At 48.7% G+C, this 24,117-nt stretch overlaps 1 long non-coding RNA gene across 5 annotated transcripts; it reads left to right on the top strand.

Moving 5' to 3' along the window:
• LOC110400883 lies at nucleotides 672-23,865 on the top strand. Of its 5 annotated transcripts, XR_002440123.1 has the most exons (6): nucleotides 672-866; nucleotides 7,597-12,213; nucleotides 12,446-12,823; nucleotides 14,056-14,153; nucleotides 18,150-18,261; nucleotides 19,236-19,473. It is a non-coding gene; the product is annotated as an uncharacterized LOC110400883 (long non-coding RNA). The 5 variants fall into 5 exon arrangements; XR_002440125.1 differs by lacking the exons at nucleotides 18,150-18,261; nucleotides 19,236-19,473 and adding an exon at nucleotides 23,657-23,865; XR_002440124.1 differs by lacking the exons at nucleotides 18,150-18,261; nucleotides 19,236-19,473 and adding an exon at nucleotides 19,554-23,640.

The following is a 24,117-nucleotide window of genomic DNA, read 5'->3' as shown; positions in this document are numbered from 1 at the left end:
AGGGATGAGAAGAGCTACACCTGTACAAACTCACCTATGGTCAAAACAGAGCATCTTAGAACAAGCCGCGTTGATCTGCGCAACAGAAAGGGCCTATAGTTTCATACAGAAAGTTGCCATCTTAAAAGACGTTCATTTAAAGAAAAAAAATTCAAAAACAAAAAGAAAAAAAAACGCTTTTAGACATCCCTTTTGTTTGCATTTCTTGGTCTGAAATGTATAAAAAATGTTGGCTTCGTTAGTTTTGTCAACCCGTCTATGCCTATCCCCAAGCAATGTGCTCATCTACCGCTGCAGCTCTGTCAGATCTAGCAATGCAGGCAGGTATATTTGGACTCATAGTTGCAAACAATTCCATCTCTCTTAGCCATAAACATTTCATTGCTTTTTTTTTTTTTTTTTTTTTTGATGGAAGGACCTGGTGACTCCAACCCTGCTGGCATCTGGGGTGCTGGACTCTGGATGGGGAAGGCGACTTGGAAGGAATGGAAATAAAATTGAGGTGATGGTTTTGACATGTTGTTCATTTCCTCCTCATCGTGCTGCCTAGTAGGAACAACATCTGAAGGTGAGCAGGTGGAGTACCCAGGAGACAAGAACAATTACCAGCTGTGGCTCATAGGGGGTCAGCCGATTCCTAGCCTACTTGACAATACGAGAAGTGTGTGAGCCCCATCACCACCTTTACAGGAAACAGGTGTAAATGCTCACAGGAAAAGGCTCAAGTGAATCCTGTTGACAGGAGTAAATGAGTGCTGGTGGTGGGGACGCTCATACGTATGAGAAGAGGGAGCAGCTATCTAGCAGGAGTGCTCTTTTCTGCAGGAGACGCAACGCTTCAGCGCCTTTAGCATTGCCACCAGTAGGTATGTTGAGCAGTCCCTGTCTCTGTCAGAACAATGCTTTCTTTCTCAAATGCTGGTTTAAGTGATAAGCTAAAGCTGTAGCCTTCCTTTTACTGCTTGGAGCTTTTTGTCTTGACTCGCTCTTCTCTTTCCTTAGGGTTTCTTTTTCTTTTAAAAACACTTTAGTCCCCTCCATGTTTCTCTTCAGTTGTAGCTTGCATGTGCTTCCCTCAGCTTAGCATTGCAAACCAGCTCTGGTTCTCCTGGAATCTGGTGCTTGTGACATATTGTTTTCTACATTTGTTCAAACTCATCTTTCACCTATCTACGTTGACCAGCCCAACGGAGACTCAGTGTTCTTTCTGTGCTGCTGCTTTGTTTTACTAAGCTTTTGGCTGTGAAGTCCTGCTTTGACCGGGTGCGAGAAAACAACTCCATTTATATCTGTGTTTAGCAACTTCTCCTTGAACAAGATGGGAAATAGATGTTACCCATCTTGCACATTCCTACCCGTGCGTAGGTATAAAATACACATTGCTACAGACCCTAGTCTGCAGTACATGATTGTAAAAGGAAAAAAAAAAAAAAGGCTGAAAAGTGTAAGCTTCTGAAACGTATTGTGTTGCTCTAATTCTTCTGATCCTTGAGCAAAATTAACAAGGGGAAGGAGCACAGTGTCTGGGGCAGTACTGATAATCCTGTGGCGCAACCCTGTCTACTGAAAAGTTCATATATGTGACTTCTATCATGACAACATCTCCTTGGGTGGTTGTTTATTTGTGCAATGAACTTCACCTTTTGTGTATGCGCAATGGCCTTTAAAATTAGTGATAGGCATGTATGTGCTTTTGCAATGGCCTTCTCGCTTGATGAGAAGTAACGAATCCATGCTGTTATGTGTTCCTAAAAATGTCTCTCTGGGGCTAGGGCATCAGAAGATGTAAGCAGAAAAGGAAGTAGCAACATTGCAGAACTAAGCTCTGCTCCCAGGAAGTTGGAAGTCAATGATACTGTTTGAGGTTTGGGGGTGTAGGAGCTGTTTTCCTTGACTCCAACTGGTTGAGCTTTCATCGAGAAAGCTTCATGTGATGTTAGAGATTTGTAGCCAGAGCCTTTTTTTGTTTAAAATGCTTGTGTAACCCACATGTAAAGCTTGTGTGAGGCTTCCTTGGGTGAAGCAGAAGTTGCTTTAAATGGCACTTAAACCCATCTGCTTCATTGGAAGGGCCTTTCTTTTATAGTGTATAGGATACATAAGTACATCTGTTTTCCACTGCCTTTAGCCAATTTTTCCCTCTCAGAAGAAAAAAAGGAAACTTCTGCTCTCTGGTGCCCTATCTCCATGTCTTCCTGCTCCTGCGTGGAGCCTCCCAAGCATTGGCATCCCCGGAGATCTTGGTTGGTTGCACATGGTCCCAATGCTCCGAGTGCTCCGGGTTGCTCTTGTGAAGCCAAGCAGGCTCTAAGGAGGGCTTTGCCCACATGTGTATGTTGAATGCACACGGAGGCTTAATTTTGTCCACAGACATGCAAGTGCTCGGGTGAGTGATGTGCCAGCAGAGCCCTTCCCACACAAGCCAGTACTGGAGGAGGAGCTCCTGCAGACATGCCGTGCAGCTGAGATATTTGGCTTCGTGATTTGTGGTGGGAGAAAGAGCCTCAGCACAGTTGCCTACTCATTCAGAGGCTCTAAAAACTGCCAGTTCTGATGCCCAAAAAGCGTCTGCCCCCACACCCTCTGCTGCTGCTGCTGTGACTCTTTATTTTCTGCTGGGGGGACCAACAGCCCACTTCAGGCAGTCGCATAACAAGAGGCAGGAAAAACCTTTTTGGTGACCGTAAAATGTGCAAGTAATATAGCAAAAATGGGGGGGAGGGGTTGCCACTTCGGTTGGGATCTTGGCCTGGCTTTCCACACCACGGACACAAGTCCTGCTCCAGGCACACATTTCCACTTTAAGCCCAGCTTTGGTGTGCCCTGAACCAGTTACTCAAGCCTAATTACCGTTAATGTAATGAACAGATCTAAAACAGGAATCCCAATAGCTATAAGCTTCCTATGCGGTCTAAAGATTTGTATAGGTGCAACTCCAGGGTTTTTAATCCCTCTTGGTTTGGATCATCCCCTGGAGGTGTCTGTCTCTCCCTATTGACTGAAGGGAGCCAGAGGCAGTTAAATAAAATAAGTTACTCTCCCTGCAGCATGAGGGCACAGGTATTTTTTTTGTCCAAATCGCATCTCCAGGCTCTGAGGTCTTCAGGATTGTGGTTGTCCCTCACCAAGTCTTTGTGGATGTCTGACACGAACTACCCAGCAGGGAGCGAGCAACTCTTGTGCATGTAGTGACGGTTTTTTTTACCAGGCTCTGGGCTGGATTCCTTTCTGGCAAAGATGCCTGGTAAGCCCCTGGGATGTGCCTGCTGCTGCACCCCCCAGCCAGGACGGTGCCAGGCACATGTGAGAGTCATCTCCCAGGGCTGTGTTCCTTTCTCACCCTCTGGTGAGAAGTGGTGAGCTTTGAGCTTCTCCCAGCCCCCAAAGCCAGAGGAGACTGGTTTTGCACGAGTCTTCAAGATCCTCCTCAAGCATGTCCCTCAAAGCCCTGGAGAAAGGGGCAGGGTTAAGGAGAATTAAAAGGAATATATATATATATATTTAGTTGGCCTTCCTTGACATCATTCATATATTTTCTGAATGAAAACTACTGTAAAGTGACATTTGTGGCATCAGCATTATGTGCCTGACATCCTACAGAGTAGCAATTCCCTTGGAAAAGCCTTGTGTGTCTGGAAAGCATTTCCTCCCCTTAAACTTCTTAATAGGCACCGTTTGCTTGAGGCTTGGGCAGGCACATTAAATCCTTTATGCTGCCAGTCCCTGGGGAGCTTCCAAAGGCACCAGATAACTTTGAGTAGTGCCTCCAAAGCTTGTGGCACGCTGGGTCCTGTGTTCCTTCCTGCTAACTGTAGAGATTAGCGGAGCTCTAGCTCTTTATCCCCCGAAAAGAGGGGTGTTTTGTGCTGGGGATCCAAGTCCTATATCCGTGGGTTTCCGAGACTTCAAAGGAAGCTGTGACTCCAAGCTGTCACCGTTCCCCGTGGAAACTTGTTCCTGTGCAGCACATCTCCCTCCACGGAGTAATGCTAGTAACTAGTCCAGATGTGAGTCCTCTTTGGCAGAATTTGTCTTAGCTCCTGTTGTAGGGGTGAAGGAATAAGAGGAGACTCATCTCTAATTAGAAAAGCCTTCATTTTTTCTCCCCATAAATAGAATTCAGGAGAGATCTGGCATTTTCAGGGAGGGGGGGAAATCGAAGCCTGAATTTCTAGAAGACAGTTTAACATAATTAGAACTTGGCATATATCTGCAGACATCAAAGGGATGTTGAGACATCCTGTGAGCTGCGTCCCAGGCCCGGCCACTGCGAAGGAGTGGAGGGTGGGAAGATGTGCTTGCCAGCCCTGGGGTCCTTTCTGGGCTCTGCGCACCAAAGGGCGGCAAGGATTGCAGCTGGGGAACCCTTCAGCGTGACTTAGCTTCTGGCTGACAAGTGCCAGGCTGGTGGAATTCAAAACAGCTGGCAAATCCATGGGGATTCGGCTGCCTAGGCTAGTCTACAGGGATGGGGGTGTTTTAAAAAATAAGTAAATGTTTCACCCTGACAATTCAGAACGAGTGTCAGGTTTATAAATACACACACATATATATAATTTTTCTTTTTTAATGCAAAAAAAAAAACCATCTTAGCTAGCTGAAGTTTTTATTACTGATCTTAAATACGTACTGTGGTTGCTTTTAGAAATGATTGCGTGGAGACAACCTGATCTGCAACTCATAGCTTGGGTAACTCCTTGATAAAAAAGAGTTGAGTCTCCATGCACCACCGCAGCCGGTTGTGTATTTCTGTTGGTTTCTGATCAAGCAAATGTGTGAAATTCAAAACGGGAGTGCTGACAGCTATTGTGCCGATTGGGGAATAGTGAAACACACAGGCTCTGAAAATAACAATATCGCGTCTTTCTGCACTTGGTGAGGTGGAGGCTGCCAACTGATGGTCTGCAGCTCAGACGCAGCCTGTTCCTGAATGCTTCTGTTCTGTTACATCATAGAACAAGGTTTCTTGTCCACTAGAGCAGTCGGTAGGTTGGGTGTCCTGCTCCAGCTGGCTGAAGCCCATCTTCTATGTGCTGTGTGGTACGTTGTAAATGAAATAGGGATGTGACGGGATTGGAGGAGTATAGAGGGGAGGTCCGGCGTGGCTCCAGCTCTGGGCCTCCTGGGCTCCAGGGAGGATCTGGGAGATCTGCACTGACCCAAAGGCAAAGCGCACTTTAATGAGGAGGACGCATTTTTCTGTGTAAATTCACTGAGATTTTCTGATCGGCTAAAATGAGGTGAAATCCTTTCTCCTTTTGAGACGTGGCATGTACAAAAGCTCGTGTGGAATTTGGAGGGACTTGGCTGCATCAGCTTCCAGCCAGTGCTGCAGGCTGAGTTGCACCACTGGAACTGGAGCTCCCTGGTGGGTGCTGGTCATGGGGCTGGGAGGTTTGGGCAGAAGTGCCACGCTCCCACTAGAGCCATTGGTGGGCATGCCCAACCACTGCGGTGGCGGTCACCGGTGCCACCACTGCCAGCCGTCCTCATGCCGCGAAACGTGAGCAACTGGAGCACGTACTACAGAGCTGTCAGGAGCAAACTTTGTAAACTGCATTGTCATGGAGACAGTATGGATCAGCTGAAGCAGCATATGGTTCTTTACTCCTTCGAGCTATCACTGGAAGGAGTAGACTGAGGAATATATTTAGTGTTTTCTTTTCAGCAGATGACTAAAGATAAGGAAATAAAATTAGTTTGAGAAAATCCTCCTCCTTCTCTATGGGAAGTTGGCTGCTGTTCACTCTGCATTAGAGAAATATTACTGAGATCTCTTGTTTTACAGCTGATCACTGATAGGCATTTTGGAAAGGTCAGATCTGAGAGCCGCTCTTCATAAATGCATGAAGGAAAACATGAGTGCTTTTTTCCTCAAAATTATATGGATTTGCTGCTCTCAAAAGCAGGATCCGTGTATGATCTTTTAAGACAGTTCTTCCTTAAGACTCTGGGGATCTCAGCTGTGCCCTCACGTCTGGGATCACTTGGCAGCTCTGGGGCGCACTAGGGGCTCTCCTCGTGGGGTTTGTAATGCATTTGGGAGGGCCACGGTGGAAATAAGGAAGCCCTTTGTCTCACAGTGTTGGAAAGAGATGCACTCAGCTAAAAAAAGACGGTGAAGTTGTCGATGATATCACTATTTTTCAAGAAGAGCTTTGTTTTAGGAGAGGGGAAAGACATTTTTGTTTAAGAAACAAACAAAAGCGTCATGTAAAAATATTTGACCAGCTTTATGCACTCATTCATGAGCAACTGGACCACTGTAGTTCGTACAAGTTAGACAGCAGATATAAATATCTAATTACACTTCTTCGGCAGCCAGTCCTCGGATGGGAACAGTACAATTCACTCGCTAATTAACATTTTGAGTGAACCATGGATTATTCTCTGCCTTTATTTATGCTCAGAAAGGATGGCCTGACTGCAGCATCCCAGCTGGAATTAGTTGAGGCAACATGTTCCCATTGCCAGGCTGAACCCTGTGGCTCAGGTGGAAGAGGGTGATAGGAAATTCCTTCCACCTGGTTGTGGTCTGCTTGGGAGCAGTTATCATCTTCCCCATCGTATATGAGTTAGCATAGTATCTGAGGAATTTCAGGGCTTACCCAGCGCTACCTCTCCAGGTAGGAGAAACAAGGCACAAATCAAGGGATGCCGGGTGGCACAGCTCTCACTGCAGCCCCTAGCTCTTTGGTGACAGAATTGCCTTTTAAGTTTTTTCCAGCAGAGGGAAGTGAAAGCAGGGTGCACAGATAGGAAGGGGCTGCCTGCAGCTTTTCGGCTGTCGGGAGGCTGTTTCTGAAGTTTATGCTCTCTCATGGGCAGGTATGGGACTTGAGGCCAGGGAAGGGGACATCGTGCAGACCTACTTCCCACTCTCTTCCCAGATCTGGGGTGCTGGGCAAGAACCTGTCTGCCTGAGCAGAAGGACGAGGGGGAAGAAACATCACAACCAGAACAACACAAGAATAACTTTGGCTGTGATTCAGCACATGCAAATTTGACTTTACTGGGACTGGGTGTTTTGGTGGACTGTGACCTTCTTACACGTTCTTCCTCAAAACTGTATCCATTTTGCACTTGGAAAGTCTTTTTTATCATAAAACTACCTATTTTGGTGTAAATGGTGCTACAGACTACTCAGCCAGAATGCTAAATAGGATGCGGATAAGACTGTGAAGCTGAGCAACCAAAAGAGGGGAGGTGCTTGAATTGACACCGCCAAACATTGGAAGTTTGGCCAAGTTTTCCATATCTCAAAACCAGTACTTCTGATCGGACTTACGCTGTGTAACGGGTGATGTTATACACCAAACAAAAGGCATGTGTTACACAATGTAACTTGATGGTTTTAACCACGTGCATAATTAGGGATAGCAACTTGGTAATGGTGACACTGAAGAATACTTTTGCCGTCTCCTCTTTACATTAAATTGAATCTTTCCCAAGGAGGAAAATCTAGGAGGCACTAGTCAGTCACTGACTCACTCTCAGCTGCCTCTTTGCTAAACCCTGAATGTATGCCATAGTAAGTTATTTGTCACAGTGACTCAGCATTGTAGGCTCCTTTTTAATTTCTCTCTCTCACCACAGAGCCAAGAAAATCTCCCACCTCCCCATGCCGTATGCTACTGAGATTGCAGTTTGTATCATCGGCCAAAGGATAACAAATTTAAATTTGTGCTAGGAGCCTTATAAGGGCATTAACACTTGCGTTCGGGTTGGACGTCACGACGGCAAGCAAAGGAGAGGTGCCAATAATAGATCCCCGGTGTTTGTACATCGCACAGTGACTATTTGTGCCATCCGTGGGAAACGGAGTGATATGCCAGACGGCGAAGTGTTTCATTTAGCCCCAGTCACGGGGGCCGGTTCCGCGCACAGCCTCGCTCAGTCGCTCGTCCCCGCTCCTGCAGAGCTCAGCCAGCGTCTGCCACGAGGAAGAGGAGGAGGAAGGTGGCGAGGCCGGCGCTCACGGGTCGGCCCCGTGCCCTGCCCTGCTGTCAGGCAACTCTGCGGCCCCAAAAACTGAAATTCAACAGCGGCGACCCCGAGCAGTGGCGATGTAGCCTACATTTCTGCCCTGGCCATGTCAGGCTGTAGCACAGCTTCTTGCCCATGGGGCTGGAGCGTGAAGGCAGGGTCCCTGCTGCTAGGGGCGCAGGAGAGCGTGGCTGTGTCTCTGCCAAGCGCTTTCTCGTGGCATCGTTTTGTGTTTACTCAATTAATGACCTGCTTTCCTACTGCTCCCTCCCTCAGGCCTTATTGGCCACAGGTGTGACCTGTGGAAAATTTATAGCTCAGGCAAGGAAGCCGTGCACTGCCATGGTGACTAAGTCACAGGACTCGACTCAGTGCAGCTTGCTTTGTTTCTGTCCACAGTGAGCAGCATGGGGATCATGCTGCAGTGAGGATTCTCTTGAAAGTGGGGTCCTATAAGCAAAAGTGCGCAAATGCTCTGAGTGGGGAGCACATTTGGCTAATTGTTTTGTATTTTAGCCCCAGACAATACAAACTACTCAAAGCTCAGTCAGAGGATGTTTGAGTGAAGTTGGAATCAAATCTGTCCATCTCCTTGGTGTGAGAGCATGGCTCTCAATTAAAAATTAATGCAGCTAACGAAGGAAGACCAAAACCATTTCCACTTTGTGCCCTACATGATGGGTGATGATTGAAAGGGGAAAAAAGATTAATCAAATTACAGAAGTATTTGCATGCCTACAAATGGAACCCTAGGTTACACCGACTTCCTTCCCAGCTGTTTTATGATTAAGTTGTGCAGGTAAGAACACACCGTGCTTCCTCAGCCAAGCAATCTCTTTCCAAGCTGTGAGGGATGCTGCCTGGTGGGGAGAGCTGTGCGAGGGGCATGCGGGAGCCCTGCATACAAGTGTGCTTGCCAGCACGCAGCCAAGTGCCTTGCGGTATGCCAGGTACCAGCTGCTGCTTCCTAGCCAGGGTTTTGCACAAATGAAATGGCTGTGAGCTATGCTCGGCATTCAGGCTCTGCGCTGGCCAGACGGGAAGGAGGATGGCTGTGCTCCTCTCCCTGGGGGGTGGCATGGCTTCAGCTGCTGGAATCTTCAGGACTGCTTTCTGTGCTGGTGAGGATAGAGCGAGCTCTCACGGTTGACACGCAATTCATCAAGAAGCCTCGCAGGTCACCCCCATACCAGGGCGTAGCGACCAGGCAGCTCAATGGAGCTGTGAGTAGACTGCTTTTTCCCTGAATCCTCCCTGCTCTTCCCTTCCTTGTTATTCAAGCATTTATCCAGGGGATGTGAAGGTCAAGTATGTTGGCCTGCGGATGAAGGTGGTGTTTGCTTTGTGTCAGCTGGGAACCTGGGTGAGCCGCAGGCTGTCGGAGGTGCCTCGCGGTCACTGAATTCTCCACTCCAGGCTCATCTGAAATGCCGCCTTTTGAATTCCAGAGGAAGTGTTCTGAGGCCAGGAGAAGAGTAAATAACATGTCAGCCTTGAAAGCCCCAGCTGCGCATGCCCACCTGAATGTCAATACGCGTGCGTGTGTATATATAGATGTGTATTTGTCACCACTGCATTTTTTCCATTGTATATGCAGCACTCTACCGGTGTCTGTCCGTGATGCTGCATATTGCAAATGTCTGGTTATGCTGCATGCTGGCTCTGGAGTTGAGAGGCGAAGAAAACATCTGAAGTATGTTACTGAAATAGTGACCAAAGCTGAAAAAAATGTCTGACTCCCAGGTTACTGAAATGTTAGAAATACTCTTGTGTCAGGTCTTGGAACGTGTTGTTTCCTGAAGCTGCTTATTCACAGCCCTCCAGTGTGGAAACACTGGCAGGGGGGTCTCCATCAGCAGAGCCGCTGGCTTCTTTGTGTGCTGTCAGAGCTTCCCTCGGGCGCACCATGTCACCGGCGGTGCCCCGACAGCATCAAGTGCTCCTTCCTTTCCTTGCAATGCTCAGTCATCTTTTCGTCTTCTGTCACCTTTCAGCTGAAACATATAGAGTGCAGGAACTAGCTGTGTACACAGTCATCTTGTGCATACAGAGGCAACGCCACAGGAGTTCTTTTTCTGAAGAAAATGATGAGCTTCTCTGGAAAAGGAAGACGATAGACCTCACACTGTTGAAACTTTAAGCATTTTTTGATAGTGATCTGTGTTCTTTAAGTGCCAAAATATTTTTAGTTACTCTTCTCTGATCGCCGACTGCAGCCACATCAGTGTTTTGGAAGACAGGGCTCATCTGTCCTATCAGTGAGTGAACATGGCATCCTTCTGGCGATACCCGAAGAACTGAGGCTCTGTGGCGTTCGTGTGGTGGGTGGAAGTGACCTCCTGCAGATGTGAAAGCAGAAGGGGAAGACATTGCTAGAGATCCTTCTTCCGAGTGCCCCTTGGAGAAGAGGGTGGTGCAGGCCTGGTGGGCCTGTGCCGCCTGGCATCATGTCCACTCCTCTGCAGACACAGTGTCCGGGTGCCTTGGTGGCATGAGGTGGCCCTTGTCCTGTACAACGCTCAGCTCAAAAGACGAGGTCTCTCAACTAAACGTGTACATTTCTCAGTACGCTTTGTGATGACAAAATGAGCTTGCAAACACAACCTAGCACTCAGCTTTGCTCTCCGCAGAGAACTGCAGGCCGTGGGGTCAGGAAGCAAGGCTCTGAGCTCCTTCTTTGTCCCCACTGGACTGTTTGGGCTGTTTTTACACCTTCTACAACAGCTGTAGACGTGGATGCGTTGATGAGCCTTTACCCATGCTGGTGGGTCACCGTGGTGGCCACCTTAGTTGCCATGTGGCCTGGTCCTCAAAGCAGGCCTGGCTGGCACATCTTGGGCTCGGAAGGCCCGTGGGGATGCCCCTCCTCAGTTCCTTCCTGCTGTTTCTAGGCAGAGCCAGGCCAGAGTTGCTGCCAGCACTAGTGCTTCACACCCAGCTTAAGCCTTGAACTGATTGTGTGAACAAACAGCCTGGTGTGGCAGCCTTTCCACTTGGAGAATTTAGAAACTGAGGCACGCAAGCAAGGAAACTCTTTCCCTGTGTGCATGATTGCAGAGCCTTTAATTTCTGGTTGTGCTTTCTGGCTGCACGTTCTCAAGGAACGCTCCTTTTGGCATGACAGCGGCTCCCAGACAGGGCCCAGCTGCTGTGCGGCCACTGGGACAGCGCTAGGCTGTTCCGCCCAGCATCGCGTGGATGCGAGCGGAGGGTGGGACGAAGGGATGTAGCCAGGGCTGGGAAGTGGAGCAGTGAAGTGCCATGGGCACCCCGGGATGCTGGCAGGCCAGGGGATGCTCCCTGGAGTACTGCTGCTTACAGCGTGCAGGCAGCCAGGGCTGCACTTCTTAATGCCTGTGATAAAGTGGGCATCCAGCCCTGCGAGAGGCAAGATTACCTTTGCTAGAGATGAGCTTGTGGATGTCACCCTCGGTCACTGGAAAGCTTTCATGTCAGATTGATTTTTCGGTGCGTGAAGCAGGCTTGCTTTCTCGTGTGGCAGTTTGTTCAGAGGGCCGTGGGCTGCCTGAGCCTTTGCCGCTAATGCTGTCACCCTCTAATAAAGGCATTGATTTGTAGCGTGGAGCTGGGATACCTGGGACAGCTGTCACTCTGCCCCAAAGTCATAAATCCTCATGGCCTCCCTCATCTGCCAGTCCTCCGTGATTAAAGCGAGAGCTCCTCTGAGCAATGAATCACCGCTGCTCATAGGCATTCGCTTGCCGCCTTACCGCTGCAGCCCACTCTGCGTGTTGTCCAGGCACCGTTTGCCTGACATAAACAATAGATAAGATGTCAAACATGCAGAATTGCTCTGGAAGGAAACAGCAATGATCTCTGCAGCTCCAGGTTTCTTATTTCCTTTTAAGCTTGGAAATTAAATGTGGGGATTCTCCAAAACCAACACAAACACTTGGGTGGTTGGCACTTTCCTTTGTTTGTGCATATAGAACATGTTTCAGTGCAGCAGGGAGAGAGATGCCATTAATACCTAGTACTAAGCATGCAAATTACTGCTAGATTTTGTGTAAGCAATTTAGAACCCTTTGGTTTTTTCCGCAGTGCTCCCTCCTATTTATCAGTTTCTTCCCTGTACCTCTCTGCTCACCTGCGTCTTCATTCATCATTCATTTACACAGCCATTCCGAGTATCAGAAACCAATTTCCTCCCTGAACCTGGTCCTGTACCAAAGCGATGCTACCCCGCATGAAAGCGATGTTATGAAGGTATGTGCTGTTCTGAGCAGGGGAGTGTGTCGCAGGAGGTGGATTAAGACTAAAAAGAAGACAGAACTCTGTGTTTCATGGAATAAGTCTTGTTTTGAGCTCAGCATCCCTCCACGACAGAAAAATAGATGCTTTCCACTTAGTTCTCCCACACAGGTTTGCAAACTGTCGTCAAGCCACACGTCAAGGTAACGGACACTGAAGTTTGACTGGTGCTTTTGTTCTCCTCTAGCTCCTGTGTCCCCGATGTCTGTCTCCAATCAGACAAGTCAACAGGCCCCAGCCCACCCAACAAGCAGCTGGTGAGCAGCTCCCGGTGCCGCGCGCGGCTCTGCCGCTGAATCACTGCCTTGACTGAGATCCAAGGGCCCCACTTCGCACTCCCTCCAGGGCGTGCGTGCGTCTGCATGCAAGCACGCCACAGGCAGCCCGTGCTCCAGCTCTATCTGCAGATAGCGAATGTAAATCAGCAGCAGAGTTGCACAACCACTGCGTTATATCCGTGCAAATCGGTCAGTCTGCTCACCTGCACGAGTGCTTGCTCCCGTGTCTCTGCCTGGCGCGTGCTGTGCCAGTGTTAATGACCGCAGCCACCTGACCCCTCCACAAGGTAAGGAGCTCCTGCAGCTCTTGGTATCTTCTTGGAGGTAGGGTCAGGGAAACTGATGGAGGTTGGGTTTGGAGTTGTCCTAGAGCATCTGGGCTTGCATTGCATGCCCTTGCCTCTCACTGACACCTGCATCCCCCCTGTGGGCTGCGTATATGTAGGAGGTGGAGGTGGGATTTGCTGTGGTGGCTCTTATACCACATGCTGCTAGAAGTTTACAGAAAGAAGCATTCTTACTGCTTAGTACTCAACCACTTTCAGGGTCAATGTGCAGTTCAATGGCCACGTGAGAAGACCTCCACAAATCTAGCCATAAATTACTTGTGAGAAATAAGAATCATGCCTAAAATAATTGCTCTCAGCTTCAGTGTTCTGACAGTGCTCTGGTTCTGCTAGGGTTGAGGAAACATGCTGCCCAGGCGCTTCATGTCCTGCTCCTGCAGCCTCGCTTACTTCCGTAACACAGCAGCAGCCATACACAGGAAGGGATCAGATGCACAGAAGAGCATGACAGAGACTTGAAGTCCTCCTGGTGTTTTCCACTCTGTTTCATGCTAAATTACTGCCCCATCCATGTTGTCACTGTAGCACCCCTGCCAGTACTTCTCCTCCAGCATGCAGGTTTCTGACAGCCCTTTGCAACTTACAGGGCACTGGGAGCTGGGCGAGAACACATCTCTAATGTTGCTATCAGAAGCAGGTGAGGGATCTGGGGTTGCTCAGTCTGAAGAAGAGGAGACTCACAAAGACCTTAACCCTTTCTACAGCTTCCTGAAAGTAGGTTGTAATGAGGTGAGGGTCAGCCTCTTCTCCCAGGTTACAGTGATAGGACAAGAGGTAACGGCCTCAAGTTTCACCAGAGAAGGTTCAGGTTCGATATTCTCAGAAAGAATGGTGAGGCACTGGAAGAAGCTGCCCGGGATGGCAGCGGGGTCACCATCCGTGGAGGTGTTCAAGAACTGTGGAGGTGTGATACTGAGGGACGTGGTTAGTCACCATGGTGGGGATAGGCTGGAGTTAGACTTGGGGATCTTCAGTGGTCTTCTCCAGCCTTACTGACTTTATGATTCTATCAACAGTCCTGTAATCTCTAATTCTTATTAATTTTAATTCTTTATATCATTGTATTTCCATTCTGTTTTGTAGTCAGACTTAACATGCACAGAAATCTGTATGGATGTACATAAATGAGTTATTCATGTGCATGCTAACTCAGCATCTACTCTGCCCTGCAGCAGCATACCCCGGCATCCCTGGCACCAGCAAGGTCACACAGCAGTGACGGGAGCCGTGCCTGCCTTTCCTCCTGTAAGCACGGCCGAGTCTCTGTGAGGTAAGTCTGGAAAGCCTCGTCTCATTGCTGCCTCGACTTCTCTGAGTGGAGAAGTGGGTTGCAAGGGCTGCCATCCAAACGCAAGGCTCTGATTTCAACCTCTTCCCAAGAATTTTGCTCTGCGCTGTAGGCAGCACCTGGAGATGACTACTCTCACCTGCAGTCCCCATGCACCTGAGGTGCTCTGGTGGCCACACCCAACAGCATGGCACTTCCCACTGTCTCCAGTGGGCCCCTTGCCACTCGCTCTGCTGACTTCTGGGGTTCCCTGGGCAGCAGCAATGAAACAGCAAGCCAGGCCACTACGGGTACAAAATGGCACCTGCTGGGATGGGCAGGGCCGGTGACAGAGCTCAGCACATCGGGTTTATCTGCTGCGCGTGGCTGTTGGCTCAGACCTCTCTGTGCTGCTGGGCTTCTGAGCAGCGGGTTACCTGCTGGCGCTTCAGGGCTTTGTGTTGGTAAATACGAGTGGAGGGGAGTAAGCTCTACTAGAGACTTTGCAAAGTAAGAACCTTTGGTCAGAATAAAGGATAAAGCACAAAAGGTAGTATGTGATTAGCTCCATCGAATTATCAGTACAGACGAGCGATGGCTGGAATGTCTCGAGCTGTTGCAGGTGGCTTCCTTCATTGCATCAGTGGGAGGACCGAGGCAGGGCAGACAGGTCCCAGCCCTGTGCAGCGTGGCTCAGCCCCACAGAACTGACCCAGAGCAGCTCAGAGCTGTGCTTTTCAAACCCATTTAAGGCTTTCTGGGTAGCTACACATCGTTAATTAACCGTGCGACTGTTGTCTGAAGCATTTTGTCTCACTCTCGCTGTCGCTTGCGTTGCTCTACTCTTTGAGGATGTTCTTTAGGCCAGTACCCAAAATACATTTTTGAAAGAGGCTGGGTGGTAAAGGAGGTGTCACAGTAGGACCAGGTGATTTATATGCTGCTGATTAAGTTTAAATAATTGAAAAGTGCTGGTATTCTATGACTTTCTTCTTACCTACGTACTTGCGATTAATCATTTGTTTTTCAGCCTAAGGTTTTCCTTCTAGATTTCACTCCCAGATTTTTCCTCCAGAGTTCTGCCACATACTTTAGATTTACTGAGGATTACTCCTAAGCACGGCATGTCGAAAGATTTGTGAGAAAGCCGAGAATAAGATAAATGTGAGATTATGAGAGACAGCATCTTCTCAGCAATCGTATCTTTCAGAGAGCAATCAGTCCCACTGAAAGGCAGGGAAACCTCAGGCCAAGTTTCAGTGCGATCTCACGTAACCAAGCAGACCTCAGAGACTGAAATTACTAACAATGATGATAGTCATCTGGAGCTTTCCTGACAAATAATTTGGAGTGACTTTTATTGTAGTTATCTGAATCTTCACACCTCCTTTCCCTGGTAGTATCTGGGTTAACTTCTCCTCGCCTTAGAAAACAGGCTGCACCAAAAAAAAAAAAAAAAAGTGACTCACCAATAAAGGATGGGAAAACATTGGCATAGATCATCAGCTCTTTAGGCCCACTTGTTGTCCCAAGTGCTGATGGATGAAAAGCCGAGGGTGGGAGCGGGCACAGGGCACAGGAATCGCGCTGTGACCCGTGGGTAGATACAAGCCTGAGGGAAAGCACCGTGAGTCCAAGAAGACTTAAAGCAGGCTGGAAAATCTGATGGCTGCTCTCTGCCAGCGTTCTACTTTATCTTCTGATTTGCCTTAACAACGAAAATTGTTTCATCCCCAAATTCATCGTTGCTCCTTGCCAGTATTCTGCAGCTAGGCAGAAGGAACGGGCACAAATCCTTGATGTTATGACACAAATACTTTTGCATGCATGTTTTCCCAGTGTCAAAATAATATACCCAGTGGGTATGGGGAAAGAGTCATTATATATTTATTTAAAACAAAAAAAAGTTTTGGGACTGCCAATTCTTGGCCTTACTGTGGGTGAACTGCTCAGGGACTGAGCTGCAATAATCAGTCATTTACTGGTGGCTTAAGTGCTCTCTGCCTCACTTTTTCTTTTTGTAAGGTGGACATGAAAAGGTCCTTCAAAGCCATAAAGATTAGTTCACATTGATGACGGATCTGAGATCTTTGCATTGAATACCACAGTGGTATGAGATGCTCTTACTGGTGAGGACTGTACGCCATACGGACTCAGGGATAAATTATTTGCATTGTTTTGTGGAATTAGGTTTAGCAGCGTGATCACCAACCAGTAATCAGATTGGTAAACTGAAACAGGACATGGTCTAGCCCATGCAAGAGAAATGGGATTGTCAAAATGAGTAGATTTGTATTTTTCCCATCTCTCTCAATTTATGCTGATTCTACTGAAAATCTCAATTTGCAGTCACGCTTCAAAGTATTTATTCTTAACTACTGATGCGGTCTTGCTCTCCATTTTATCTTTGTTTCCCCAAGAAAGCCAGGACGTAGTAGTTTGTGGCATTTCCATTAAGCAAGATCCTTAACGTTGAGCAGTTATTTAGAACCAAAGGCCCTTGCCCTAAGATACATATGGTTGCACTTAAGCAGAAATCACCGCTTTATGTTAGAAAATATTGTTTTCATCATAAAAGGTAAGTGTTCCCAGAAGCATATTAAAATGCTCAGAAATACAAAAGAAAAGTATTGGAATTCAATCTTGGGTACCAATGTAAAAATATTTAAATATACTATAAATTGAGCAGATCCAGCACTGTTCACAGAAGAGTCTTTCAAGTTATTAAAATACTTTCTGTTCAATGAGAGACATTAAAAGTAGTCGCGCAGTTTGTGCGCTGTTCAGTGTAAGGAACACTTCTGGATATACTTCTTCAATGAAGTTCCCTGGGTCACAGACAAAACCTTCAGCTCCTATGAGGAGCAATGAGTCTAGGAGAACACATCATAAAAGAAAGTGGAAGGGGAAAGGTGTAGATTATATTTAATTCAGCTCCAGTAGAGGTGATGAAAGGACTTGAGTGGCTGAAGTGGACCGATTCCCAGTGACATCCGCACAACCGAAGGCTAGGCATGGAAACTGTGTGTGTGGCAGGCGTCGACCCATGGAGCATATGGAGAAGAGCAAGGTGGGGGTCGGCCTCTTTTCCCCGGAAACAAGTGATAGGACGAGAGGTAATACCTTTAAGTTGCTCCAGGGGAAGATCAGTTTGGATATTAGGAAAAATTTCTCCTCAGAAAGAGTGGTGAGGCACTGGCACAGGCCGCCCAGGGTGGTGGTGGAGTCACCATCCCTGGAGGCGTTCAAGAACCGTGTGGATGTGGCACTGAGGGACATGCTTTGTGGGGACGGGCTGGAGTTAGACTTGGGGATCTTAGTGGTCTTCTCCAACCTTAATGACTCTACGATTCCTTAGGGTGAGCAGGCACCCTCATGGGAGATGCTCAGAGACAATAATGGTGCTTTCATACCAGTCTGGCTCTCGGTCTTGGAAATGCAGAAGCCAATTTTGTAATCCCCTCTGGAGCAGACCTGCTCATAGAGCAACAGGAAGGGTGCTGCAAAGGGAGCAAAATTAACCGCAAATGTGTGATACAAATAGCAAGTAGAAGTAGCAGCAGTATTTTTACCGGTGATCTTTAACACTGCTGGGTTTGATGCCTTTGCAAACTTAGTCAAGATTTTATGGTACAGAATCTTCCCTTAGGCTTTCCCCTATCTTGGAGCCATTTGATTTTGGAAAGAGTTCAAACTCCAACTCTGCCGCTTCACAATGATTAAGAACAAGAGGTATAATTCAGCTCAACAAACAATGCATCTAAAGAGATGTACCATGTCGAGTGTGGAATTGCTCTCATTAACAGCAATGAACGACCCTATCAAAAAGTTAAGCAGGCGTAACCAGCACCGCATGAGGCACAGAGCATTGTGCAGATCCCCGAAAGACAACAAATGCTTGAGGCTTCACGTGTGCCAACAGCCCCGAGCTCAAACCCACACACAACTCAGCAAACTAATATTTCCTCTATGAAAATGTGTCTCTGCTGTGACTTCCAGGTCTAACAGCAGGATGGGGGACCTTCTGGCTCGCCCTCTACATTCTCACCCCAGTACCTGTTTCCGAAGCTCCTGGCCTTGCCAAACAGAGATGGTGAGGCTGTGGTGTCTGGTAGGTGATTTTCCCCCAGGGGTTCGCATGCACTTTGCAGTAAATGTTTTGAAAGGACCTTGTGTTAAAGGATCCTTGCAGGAATTCCTGTGCAGGGAAAGCTTTATTTATTTAGGTCAACATTAACACTATTTCCTGACTGTTGTGAATACCATCTCAGGGGAGAATTTGTTTGTCATTTTAGTCACAGAATGACAGGATAAAAATATCCTGGTCAATTGCAAGCCTAGTTGGTATGGGAACTGGTTTTTTGGTGGTTGTTTGTTTGTTTGTTTGTTGTTGTTAACTCAGTGCTAGAGCCTGGGCGGAGGTTATTACCTTACTAATTACCCTTAGTCCAGTGGTGGCCTCCTAACAATCTATTTTCTATCATCCTTCAGAGTGCTTTTCTCCTACATTGCTGTTTCCCTGTTCCCATCATCCTCCGTTGTCATCTCGCTTCTTCCCTTTTTACACAAAGGAGTTAAAGGGAACACAGCTACATGTGAAAAAGTTCATCATATAAATGCAGAGACAAAGTCAAGGGTCGCTCTTACACAGAATTCTCCAGCACTCCTCAGCAATTCTCGCATGATGCGTACCTAATTCCTGGCGCTGGCTGCTAACTCCGTGTATAGTTCCTTCAACAGCTATTTTGTTCTTAACAATAACACATCTCCATCATGCTGAATGGGGTTCGAATACACAGCTGTTATGGAGAACTCCCATTCAAGCTGATAGGGTATTTGACTGTAAAGAAGTAGATTAATATGGTTTTGGAGATAGTTTCCTTTTAAACATTAGCTTAGAGAGGAACTGAAGTACGTGTTTACTTTTTGCTTATAAGTACAATTAAGACAAATCCTCCCTTGTTCTGGAAGTGCTTAAGTTCTCCCCTAACTCAGGGCTATACCGAACACCATTTTAAAATGTGATGAGGTGAGGCGTATCTTTTTTTCCCCCAAGTTGACAGGGTCTGTTTGCTCTTTTTAAAGGAACGTGAAGAGAGAGACAGTTTAAAAGGTTGATCTGTCGGCAGCCACTTCCCCTGCGGTTACGTGAAGTGAAATGCATTCTTCACTGGAGAAAAGGAAAGTGTCCCCCAGTATGTCAAAGCACCCAGTAATCAGGTTGCAATAGTAACAGATTACGGCTGTCGTGTTTCTTTTTTCTCCAGGTTCTGATTTCTCTCCCTATCTCTGGTTTTATTCTAGTAAGAGATACCCAGTGGCTCATTTTGCTCAGGTCATCCAGGAGAACTTACATGGGCCAATAGTTTCCATTACATTTATCTCATCTCCTGTCTTTTGCAGCTAACCTAAGCGAGTGCCACACAAGCAGATGAGATATAGCCTGAACTGCATTTGCATCAGCGGTAGTCTGAGAAAAACAAAGCAGGGATGCTTAATTCTAGAAGCTGTCCTGAATCACACCTTCTCCGTAAATAACAAAAGTAGCGGAAGGAAAACTACCCCAGCTTTGCTGCTGTCTCCATAGCGTGGGAGCAATGTCCAAGGCACCCAGCACTGGGACGGTGGGAATCTGGTGTTCTCTGACTTATAGCATTCCCAGGGGTGCTGAGCTCAAGCCACACTTGGGTCTCTCCCTTGGTTTTACCAAGGATAAATGTGAGACTGCCCCAGCTTGAGATCTTCCCGAGAAGTTCCCGAGTCACTGTTGTGCTGGGGAGAAGCCATCGCACCCTGCCAGTCTGCACTCAGAGGGGGCACATTGCTCACCATGCACCTTAAGGTGCAACCATGAGACACGTCCGCTGCAGCCTGCCTACTCCATAGGATTTCCTGGTATTTTGAGGAGACGGAAAGCAAGCTGTAATGTTCTAGTGCTTTAAAGGAGGACTGAGCATTGGTGGGAGGCTTGTTTAGTATCTGAGTGGGATCATGACTACGATGTTCATCTGCATGTTACCAGCGTGGAAAATACGCAATTGGGAGCGGTTTGAAGACGAGTGGGCTTGGAAGAAAGGAAAACTATTCCAGGGAGGGAGGAGGAAGGGACTGCTAACGTTTGCAGCACGAAGATCATGGAGAAGATGGAGCTATCAGAGCAGGATAATCTGCAGGAGGAGGAAATAAGGCATAGATCATCAGTACTTTATGGGAGGCAACCCTCAAAGCACGCTGGGAGGACGGTATTTCCCCTCTGGGCAGCAGCAGGCAGTGCCAAACCCGCCTGCTGCAGAGGCAGGAGGTTACCAGCCAACGCAGCACACACCGACCCCGCGGGACCTTTCTTTCAAGCACGCCATGAGCGTGCTGGCATGTAGAGATGCTGGCAGCCACGTTTCACACCAGCGATGATGCAATATGGCTCTTGTTTCAGAAGCGTCTCCTTCAAGTTGACAGATACTGTTAGCATCTGATTCTGCTCGGATTGCCAGTGCCGGGCTTTGAGGCAGTTTCCCAATGATCTCTGAAGGAGCAGCATGTTACTGGCTGTAAGAAGCCTCCCAGCCTGTGCCTAGCAGGACAGCCAGCTGCACGCCTCGAGTACGTGAAAAAGCCGACAAATAACAGCTCGCTGCTTTTGCCTGCTGCTTTAAGCCAGGGAATGAACGTTTGCAGCTCACTTGGGATTTAGTTGCGTTTGGCGGGTTGGTTCAAGGCACCAGGACCTTCCAGCAACGCTCCTACGGTATTCTTCACATTCTTTTGTCTGAGAGAGGGGAAAATGTATGACTGATCCTTGCTTAATTAGGCCTCATCTGCTAAACAGTTTTGTCACTATTTACATACGAGTAGTCCCGCTGAAGTCAAGTCCTACAGCTGTATACTTCATCTGGTAACAATGTAAATCCAAGATAAACATACTTGGAACAAGAGATGTACATTGCCTTATATGTATGAACCACCTGAACGTAGCAAGCCCTGTGTTGCGCAGCTCTGTCAGAGGCCAACAGCTACGCTGCCTCAGGACCCTGTAAGCAGAACACCTGATTGCTGCTCTTAAATGTTGGACTGGACTTGATGCGCTAAGGCTGACTTTTGCTGAAGCGTACGGCTTGCCACGTGAGTAACTTGGAAACAACTGCGCCCCTCTGTGATAACGTGGAAAGAAATTCTCCCCACCTACTCACGTCAAGTGGTGTCACATGGCTAGGTCTCCCGTGGCCTGGGGATCTGTTCTTCCAGAGATGACAGAGCCAGGGATGAGAGGTAGGAAAAGGAAATGGCTGGACACCCAGCGGACGGCTGGGTTTAATCTGCCTCGTCCCCTCACCGGTGCCTCTCCTGCGGGAATCTCTCTGAAGGACCTGGCAGTGACCTTTCCCTGCCATTTCTCTGCAGCTGCTCATGTCCCATCTCTGTCCCTGCTCCCTCAGAACTTGGTGGGCTGTTCCGTCACCAGTGAGCATCCCTGTGGGATTGTGACCGCTTTATCCTACCTCCCCCTCTTCTGCCGGGGAGCTCCCACGCATTTGGGCATCCTTTATTACTCTGCCCACGACCTTTTGTTCTTCCATACCCTTTACTTCTGATGACCTGATTACTACGCTACCTCCCCCCTCCCCATGAATTACTTCAGACTGATATGATGGAAGTGATGAGGAGCAGAACGCCCCTTTATCTTACTTTGGTCTGATGCCCTTGGGACCATCAGCTGTCGCCTATCTCAGTGAGGTGGAGGGGTTGGGTTGAGTTATCCTAAGCAGAGTTTCCCAGGAGCTCTCTAGCACTGGCAAACCCCATCAATTGTGCATCCTGTTCCGGCTGTAGATTTCCTGGAAAACTTTTGTGCAAGTTTTTAGTAAGTTCAATGCTATTACGTCATCAGAATAGCGTGACCTGGCCAAGTTTTCCTCTGCATGTTCCTAGCAACTGAGACCTGTGTCAAAGTATGAAACTGTCTGAAAGTTAATGGGATGAGAAGCAGGAGAAGTGCTGTGGATTGACTGCTTCTTTACCAATGATGGAGCTGGGATGGCTTTCTAGATGCAAGTTCCTTGAGTTATGAAAGAAGTACGTAGAAGTGATTTTTAAAACTGATACGGTATTTTCATAGAGTTGTCTCTACCCAAAACTGCCGAGAAGAACTCTGCAGAGCCAGAAATTTTCAGGACTTGGATACTTACTTGTGTGAGTGACCTGTGGGACTTTCTGTCCCACATTGATATTACTGCAGTGATTTTGCTCCGCTGAGGGACAGGTGGAAGCTGTTGGCTCGGAAGGCTGGGAGAGCACAGCTTGCCGCCATCTCACTTGCTGAAATGCTTGTGGGGTCATTTTAATGGAATTTAAACAGTGGTACTAACATGACTTCATAACTGCTACTAACATGAACTATCAGTACTTGCAGCAGTTGAAAGTTCAGCTTCCCGGCGGACGAGCGGTGCCTCGGGATGGGTCTCGGGTGACAAGTGACAGGGCAATCTGCTGGGTGCAGCCTTACACCAGCTTCGCGAGCTGCTCGTCCCGCCGCGTTGTCACACAGCAGCGTGTGATGTTGGTGAAGGGGGCCTGCAGTCCTCCTCCGGGCAGGTGCACTGGAGCCTACCTGGCTTCCCTTCGGCCACCTTGCCCCCAGGACAGCCGAGGCAGGGACATACCAGCTGTACCAGTCTTAGGGCAGCATCTGCTGGTTATTGCATGGATCAACAGAAGTGGTTGTCATGGAAGAGGCTGCTTGCTTTGGCTCCCGGGCGGAGGTACCCAGGGCTGGGGCTGGGGGGGAGCAGGGGCGTTTGGGGGAGAAGCACCCCCATAAACGCACCTGTAGCGGTCGCTCAGGAGGGAATGGTGAAGGGCGAGGATCTCAGGCTCTGGCTCCTGTTGCGCTCCCGGGGGCGCTCCGTGAAGTTTGGCGACTCCGGGGCCGGATGGCTGCGGTTCTCCCCCGAGGGCTGGGGCGGGCGCGGTGGCGGCATCCGGGCTGCGACCCCTGGAGTGGAAACACGGAGAGAAAACGGTGGCAGTGGGGGGCAGGGAAGGAGCCCCTCACTCCGGGGGGCATGAAGGGGGGTGGGAAGGGGGGGACGTCTGGGGCAGAGAGAGCCGGGGGAGCGGGACGGGAAGTTGCGGTCGGATTCGGCGCGGCTCGCCCAGGCCGGGGTGCCGCGCTCCCCGCGGGTGCGCAACAGGTCCCGGAGCGCTCCCGCGGGAGGTCCGCAGGTGGACTTACCTGTGCCCCGCGGGCAGGGCCGGGCACGGCGCCCTGCGGGCCGGGAGGCGGAAGGAGCGCGGCCGGGGCTGCGCCGGGTCGGGGCTTTCCTCGGGAACTTTCCGTCCCGCTTCCCGGGGGCGGCCGCGGGCGCGTTTTATAGCGAGCGAGCCGGTAACCCCTCTCATTCATTAGGATCACGTAAGAACTCGGAGGGAAACGTGACTCTGAGCTAAGGCGTTTGCGTACATCTATAGGTTTTTAAAACTCCCTGCCAGTCGCTTTCTGTCTTCTGTAGGCACCAAGGTGGCGGAGAGTTGAAGCTCGCGGATATTGCAAAGGGTTATTAGATTCATAAGTCACACCAAGTGGTGGGCGATCCACTGAGCAAAGCAGAAGTTCTCACATGATGACTTCAAACAAGACACATTACCTTCCAGCATCTGTTGGAGAGACCGGGTTTTAAGACACTTCTGTCTCCAGGACAGCAAAGAAACAATGGTGAGTACCCATAAAAAAAAAAAAGCCTATTTTTATAACTGCAAAAAAAAAAAAAAAAAAAAAAAAAAAGCTGGAGATGTTGCTTAACGACAGAGCGTGATATCACGGGCTCGGCTTTCGAGTACTTCACGCGCCCGGGGCTCCGACCCAGCGCGATGGCCCTGCGGCCGGCGCAACTTTCACCCCAGCGCTCTGGGCTGGAAGGAAAGCCCGAGGAAGTCGGAGCGGAGCAGCGGGCGGGGGGCGCGGGCAGGGCCG

This window comes from Numida meleagris, chromosome 6, assembly GCF_002078875.1.
Source record: "Numida meleagris isolate 19003 breed g44 Domestic line chromosome 6, NumMel1.0, whole genome shotgun sequence".
NCBI classification, from domain to species: Eukaryota; Metazoa; Chordata; class Aves; order Galliformes; family Numididae; genus Numida; species Numida meleagris.
The sequence above is the reverse complement of the archived record's forward strand: the minus strand, read 5'-3'. Positions and strand labels throughout refer to the sequence as shown.